Here is a 7,986-nt window from a genome sequence, read left to right as displayed (position 1 = left end):
CCAACCGTTCCTCCCAAAGCACCCACCACCTCTCTCCTGGGTTCGATAATTCGCTGCAGTGGCCACACAGAACTCACAGATTATGGGGTTTATTAGGGAAGCACCAGGCTACAATTCAAGTTCAGGAAAAAATGCTCAGTTTCTCTCCCATCCCACCGTCTCTCAGCCAAGTCTCTCACAGTCTCTCCCCCCAGAAGTGCATGTGCCTCGGTGTCTTACTCAGCAATGCGTGTCTCAGGAGCCCATGTTTCTTTCAGCAGAACGTCTTCCCCAACCAGCAGTCAGAGAGCATTCTGCCTCTAGGGGGCCTCCTTTTGAGCCCGGCAGAGTGACCAAACTATCCAATCATAGCATCAGAACTCTAAACACGTGAGAGAGAGTGGGAACCTCCCAGAACATTGTATTGTGCCACACCCAACAGAAATAACCCAGGTGGATAACATTTACAATCAAGAGCTTCTCAGTTGCTCATTCCACCACTGAGTTTACAATGACTTATGGGTAGAAAAGCCATATTAAGTAATTTACTACATTGCAACTACATTAGTGGCTCTTAAGTCTCTTTGAAATAAGTATTTCCCAATAGTTGAATGTTGGTGGATTTGTATGTATACTGCTTCTACTTATCATTTTTAGGATAATTTTATTCTTAACCATTTCAAAATATTTTGGAAATTAACAGATCATTTGCTAAATATTATGCTTATTGGTAAAATAGTCTTATTCTGTTGTATTAACTAGACACAAAGGAATACATACAGGAATATTTCTTCATCCAGAAAGTGCTGGACTCAAATATATTTCTATGCCTGATTCTGTCTCATTTTTTTTTTCCATTGAACAGCTGATAAATGGCATCTAAATAGATAATGCAGTTTTCAAAAGGCAAATGATTTGCTTTCTCATTAATGTCTGAATGAGAGATATTTGTTAAGTTCCTGTACATCCTTTGAGAGAGACTATAAGCCAAAAGAGACCTTTGGAAGTAAAGAATCTCTGTTATGCAAATATTTCCAATCTTTATATTCAGTTCTTATTGGTCTTTGCAAATGACTTTAAGCAACAAATATAAACTTGATGTTCTGTTTCTGCATAGTAGCACTTAGGTAGGCTATGTGGCGTTTTATCATAGAGAACCATAGATTATGCATTAAATAAATAGGAAAATATTGAAATCGCTTTAACCTTTCAGAGAGTGCTGTGACTAGATGTTCTTAGATATGCAACAGTATCCTTCTTTCCAGAGGTCATGTTCAGTTCAACACAATTTCTATTGCTATTTATTTTTGCATTATTTTCTCCAATATTCCTTTTCAGTGTTTTCTGCGTTACTTAGTTTTACAGATCTCATACAACTCCGGAAGAGCCATTTTCTAATCTTTAGATCCTTCAGAAATAATAAACTGACATTGCATAACCATTGAGGGAAGTATTTTTTTTTTTCTGTTTCTTTTCCTATGGCAAACGTCTATTACAGACAAAGCTTAATTGTTCCATTGAAACCCCAGCGTTGAAAATAGTCTTTTTCTCTCCTTTCTTTGTGAAAAAGGTTTTCATTTGATTTGGGGAAAGGTGTTACATTTCAGGATTACAGAAGTTCCTATTAATGTTGTGTCCCCAGGAGAAGCATGAGCATTTGGAAGGTGTCTAAATTCAGATGAGTGGGATCTCATGGCCTGGAGGTGTTAAAACAAACTGACCCCTCATTATTTTGTTCGCACTCTATATAATCTTTATAAAGCACAATATTGTTAACTCTTGTATCTTTCTTCATTCACTCATGTTTGGTTTAGTAAAGAACAGTTTTCTGAATTTTATTCATTTTTAAATCCCAAGTGCCTAGGAAATCACATGACTTAATAAATGTTTGCATAAAGTAAATGCACTCCTATTTTTACACATATGGTTTATCTATCTAGTTAGATAAACTAGTTTCTAACAGCAAAGTACTTCTTACATACTTTCTCTCACTATTATCCCTGAAAATAAAAATTAAAGTTAAATTATTATAGGAGACATAGAATCATTAAGACTATCTGTAAAATAGATACCTGGAATATTTTCAAAATAATAAGCTTATCAATTGCACCCATGATCTATTACAGTATATTTGTAATGAATTTGATTACAATTTATTATAATTTGCCTTTTCATTTATAGGCATTTTGTAAGAAAACTGCCTGAAATTAAACTTACTTTTCAATCAATAAACAAACAATTTTGAGTGTTTACTATGTGTACTTATAGTGCCAAGTACTAACCCTCCTGCTGGGAATAGATATGGCACTGAGCAAGAAGATGAAATCCCTGCCTTCATAAATAGTACATTCTAGAGGAAGATGGCATACCATAAACATATAAACAAGTGCACACAAAAAAAACAGGTAAGATAAGAAGTACTTTGTCAAGAACTAGTAAGGTAATTGGGTGGAGAGTATGTGAAGCTAAGTAGATTAGGTTAGCAGGAGGAGTTCCACTGATGATACTGGATCTGAGGCCTGAATGACAAGAAGGAACCAGATGTGAAGATTTAGAAATTGATTTGGATTCAGCAGATGGTGAGGAAGAACATTTGGACTGAGACTGGAGTGACAGAAAATGATCAGCCAGACAAATATCAGAAGGAAGAGAATTCCTGGAAGAGGATATAGCTTCTTCTAGAGCTGGAATAACTTAGAGTATGCCCAACAAAGAGAAAGAAGGGAAAAATGCTGTAAGATGTGCCCAGAGACCTAGCAGGAAAACTTCAAAAGGCTTTTGTATGGCTGGTTGAAGAACATGCATTTTATTCTAATCTAGGGAGTAGCAAAACCTGGTTCACATTTTTATTCATTCTTTCTTCAACGTTGAATATTTTCCTTTTTAATGGACCCTTCCCAATAGCATTCAAACATGCACTGATCTCAACCACCTTTAATTCACTATCTTTTAAAAAACAAACAAACAAACAAAAAACCACTCTTTGTACTCTCTTTCCCAGTCATGCTCCTCAAGAAAGTTATCTGTGTACGCTTCCCCAGAACCACATCATCTATTCATCAGTCGGTTCTTGTCTCCACCCCCAAAAAAATTGCCTTTGTGGTCCAAATGGATCATCCTGAAACTCTACCACTCCTTAATATTTAGTAATAGCAGCCATGTTTACCTTTCGGAAACACTCTCCTTGGCTTCCATGAAATTCCATTCCCCTGGTTTTCCTTTGGTCTTTTTTGGTTGTTCTTTCTCTAACTTCTGTACTGACCCCATTTTCTCTCTCAAAATTAAATGTTGGAGTTCCTTTAAGACTAGATCCTGGGCTGTCTGTCTTCTCTTCTCACCTTCATTCTCTTATGTGTATTCACACACACAAACACAAACCACCATGGCTTTTAAGAACACTAATGAGATTATCACTCCAATTTATTTCTCCAAACTTCTCTTCAGAACTTCAGATTCACACATTCAACTACCTATTTAAAATTATTTATAAGTACTTTAAAACATAGTTAAGACCCACCTTTGGACCTTTCTCCCAAACATAAGTCTTTTCCAATCTTCCTCAACTCAGTGAATACCATCGTCATCCACCCAAGTGCACGTTACAGAAATCAAGTTATTACCTTTGTCATTTCTCTCTCTGCTGTACACTCATCACTGATTTAGTCTATTCAACTCCATAGTGTATCCTGGATTGCTTTCTTTTTCTCCATCTCTATTGTTATCCTAGTTTTAGGCATAATCATCTGTCATTCAAACTATTAAAAGTCTCTAACTGGCTTTCTTCTCACTTCTGCCCTTCTACTGTTCATGTGTTATACAGGTAGAGTTCTCTTTGAAAGATGTAAATCTGATTATATTTTATCTTTCTTAAGTTATGTCAAACTTTTCCAGTATTTGTTAAATAAAATCTAAAATGTTAAAATAAATTCCATATCTCTTCAGGTTCCCCTCAGGTTTTCAAGATTCAGGCTTTCAGTCTTCCAATCTCCAGATGTCTTTCCTTTCTCATTGTTTGTGTGCATGCTGCTCCCTCTGACTGGAATATGAGTTTTTCATTCTCCCGACATGGTTAACTAACCTCTGGAGCTGCACCTAAATGTAATTTTCTTAGAGAGGTTATTCTTGATTCCCATGTCCAAATTAGTTCTCTATTCTTTTTTTTTTTTATCTTACCAGAATTTCAAGTTTATATTTTTGTTGTTATTGGTTAAATGTTAAACTTAGAATCTAAGTTGAGGGAAGCTAGGAGCCATATTATTCTATATAGGTACTATGCATTATTCTTAGTATTATAACATTATACATGGCAGCTCTGATGGCATAGTGCCTAAGGAATTTGACTGCTAACCAGAAGGCTGGCAGTTCAAACCCACCAGTCACTCCTCAGAAGGAAGGTTGGGCAATCTACTTCTGTAGTGATACCACCTCAAAAACCCAACAAGGGTCACTATGAGTAGGATCTGACTCAAAGGCAGTGAATTTGGTTTTGGTATAACATTGTAGATAGAAGGTATTCAATGAGTTTTACTGAAATAATAATATGAAATGAAAGACTGAATGAAGACTAGATTTGGTCAAATCTGTCTTTAAACTGTAATGGTGAACAAACTAGCTTTAGGAAATATAGAAATAAGAATAGATGCTAAGAAAACTATTGTATTCAGTTTACTCACTATTTTTGCCCATCAGGGTAGCTAATTATATATAAATGTAAGGTAAATTTATTTCATGTGTACATATTATATATTTAAATATATACATATATATTTACACCTAAAAATTTAAATATCTTTTAATTCATTCTGCTCATACCTCCTTAAATAATATAAAAATTTTGTTAGAAGGGTTATAAAATACACCCCACTTTTTGACACTTTGCTTGAATATTAAGATTACACAATAATTCTTACAAAATACCATCAATTAATGATTGAACTGAATTAGTCCTACTATCATATTTTATAAGCTAGGATGTAACTTACTGGACATCTAGCTGACCACCCTATTTAAAAAAAATGAGAAAAACCAGAGAAGCTAAGCAGCTCATCCCAGGAAAGAAAATGTATTAATAATAGAGCTGGGAAGAGAATCAAGTGTTCTGACTTTTAATTCCATGTTCTTTCTTATAAGATTTTTAGGAGCCAACATAATTACTAGTTATCTAGTATTGACAGCCAAATTAAGACCATCCAAATTCTGGGTTTTTACTTGCAAGTTAAATGTGGTTCTCCAATTTATGAAAGATATTCATTGGTAGACAATCTAAAATTTATAGGCCTATCCTCTTTAAAAGGAGCTCTGGTAGTTTAGTGCCTAAGGCACTTGATTGCTAACTAGAAGGCTGGCAGTTCAAACCCACCAGCCACTCCTGGGAAGGAAGATGGGGCAATCTACTTCCGTAGTGATACTGCCTTGGAAACCCAAGGAAGGATCACTATGAGTTGGGTCTGACTTGGCACATAACAACAGTAATCCTCTTTAAAAAGAAGTTATATGTATAGATATATATCTGTGTATGTACATGTATATATAAATAGATAGATGATAGATAGACAGATAGATAGATAGATAGACCATTATAGACCATTCCTGGATGGAACAAATGGTTGAGCCGAAAAGTTGGTAGACTGAACCTACCCAAAGGTGCCTAGGAAGACAGGCCTGGAAATCTGTATCTGAAAGCCCACAGCCTTGACAACCTTAAAAAGAAATTCTGTGCTGCACATATGAGCTCGTCATGAGTCTGAACTGACTTAATGGCAGCGAAGAACAACATAAAACCCCACTGCCATTGAATCAATTCCAACTCACAGCCACCCCCATAGGGTTTCCAAGGCTGTAAATCTGGAGGCTAGAGACCTCCAGAGTGGCAGGATATCCAGGTAGAAAGGGGTGGGAAGCAAGGCTAGGCCCCAAGCCTCCTAGAGACAGGAAAGGGAGGGAGCAGCCAGGGACCACAAAGTGGCAGTTTCCAGGTAGGAATCCGGTAAGGGGAGGGCACAGTGGTTTCCAACAGCTATAAAGACAAATTTGTCTGTCAGTTTGTAATCTTCTGGGGCTCGTACATTGCTGTGAGGGTTGATGCTGTGCCATTGGTGTTTCAGACGCCAGCAGACTTGCACATGGTGCACAGGTTTCAATGCAGCTTACAGACTAAGAAAGACTAGAAAGAAAGAGGAGGCCACCCACTTCTCAAAAATTGGCCAGGGAAAACTTCATGAATAGCAGAGAAACACTGTCTGATACATTAATGGGCAACTTTATGAATAGCTTAGAAATAGTCTGACACAGTACAGGAAGATGAGCCCTTTGGGTCAGAAGGCACTCAAAATAGGACTTGGAAAGAGCTGCCTCATCAGAATAGAACCAAACTTAATGATATGGATAAAGTAATCTTTCAGGACCTCCATGTGCTGATGTGGCATGACTCAAATTGAGGAGAAAGAGCTGCAAACATCCTTTAATAATTGGAACATGGAACGTATAAAGTATGAATCTAGGAAAATTGGCACTTGTCAAAAATGAAATGGAATGCATAAAGATTGATATTCCAGGCATAGGTACTTGACTGCTAACCAGAAGGCTGGCGGTTCAAACCCACCAGCCACTCCTCAGAAGGAAGGTTGGACAATCCTACTTCTGTAGTGGTACTGCCTCGGAAACCCAAGGAGGGGTCACTATGAGTCAGGGCTGACTCGCCACAAAACAACAACAACAACAACAAGTGAGCTGAAATGGATGGGTTTTGGGCATTTTGAATCAGGCAACCATATGATCTACTATGCTGGGAATGACATTGAAGAAGAATGGAATACAATTCATCATTACAAAGGATGTTTCAAGATCTTTCCTGAAGTACACTGCTGTCAGTGATAGGATAATATTCATACGCCGACAAGGAAGCCCCATAAATACTATTACTACTCAAATTTACACACCAATCACCAAAGACAAAGATGAAGAAACTGAAGATTTTTATCAACTTCTACAGTCTGAAATTGACCAAACATGCAATCAAGATGTGTTGCATATCACTGGTGATTAGAATGCAAAAGTTGGAAACAAAGAAGAATCACCGGTAATTGGAAAATTTGGCTTGGTGACAGAAATAATGCTGGAGATTGCATGATAGAATTTTGCAAGACCAATGACATATTCATTGCAAATACCTTGTTTCAATACAAACAGTGGCTATATACATGGACTTTGCCAGATGGAGTATGCAGGAATCATATTGACTGTATCTGTGAAAAGAGGTGATGGAAAAGTTCAGTATCTTCAGCCAAAACAAGGCCAGGAGCTGATTGTGGAACACACCATCAACTGCTCATATGCAAGTTCAACTTGAAGTTGAAAACAATTAAAACAAGTCCATGAAAGCCAAAACATGACCTTGAATAGATCCTTCCTGAATTTAGAGACTATCTAAAGAATAGATTTGATGCATTGAACATCACTGAACAAAAACCAGAAGAATTATGGAATGACATCAAGAGCATAATCCATGAAGAAAGCAAGAGATCATTAAAAATATGAGAAAGAAAGAAAAGACCAAAATGGATTTCAGAAGATACTCTTAAACTTGCCCTTGAGTGAAGAGTAGCTAAAGCAAATGTAAGAAATGATAAGATAAAAGAGGTGAACAGAAGATTGCAAAGAGCAGCTTGACCAGACAAAGCCAATTACTACAATGAAATGAAATGTTCAAAGACCTGGAGTTAGAAAACCAAAATGGAAGAACACACTCAGCATTTCTCAAGTTGAAAGAACTGAGGAAAAAATTTAAGGCTCAAGTTGCAATATTGAAAGATTCTATGGGCAAAATATTGAATGATGCAGGAAGCCCCCAAAGAAGATTGGTGGTGCTATTTTGCATATTAATATTGCCACCTCACACCATGGATTAGCAGGGCCCTCTTTACTGAAAGAGGCAGTGTCACTAGTGTCTTTACCATTAACCAAATTGGAGAACCAATTTAGGAAGCCCATCCTTATGATTTTGTCTCT

The 7,986-nt window shown here is 36.9% G+C and overlaps 1 protein-coding gene across 1 annotated transcript in view; it reads right to left on the bottom strand.

The window, feature by feature from the left end:
• Positions 1-7,986, bottom strand: part of SAMSN1 (SAM domain, SH3 domain and nuclear localization signals 1) — a 258,586-nt gene that overhangs the window by 125,082 nt on the left and 125,518 nt on the right. The gene's annotated exons all lie outside the window — the stretch shown is intronic.

The sequence above is a fragment of the Orycteropus afer genome, unplaced genomic scaffold (genome assembly GCF_000298275.1).
Source record: "Orycteropus afer afer isolate SDZICR_OR568_19922 unplaced genomic scaffold, OryAfe1.0 scaffold00022, whole genome shotgun sequence".
Lineage (NCBI taxonomy): Eukaryota > Metazoa > Chordata > Mammalia > Tubulidentata > Orycteropodidae > Orycteropus > Orycteropus afer.
Note: the sequence above shows the minus strand (reverse complement) of the source record. Positions and strands in the feature narration are given on the sequence as shown.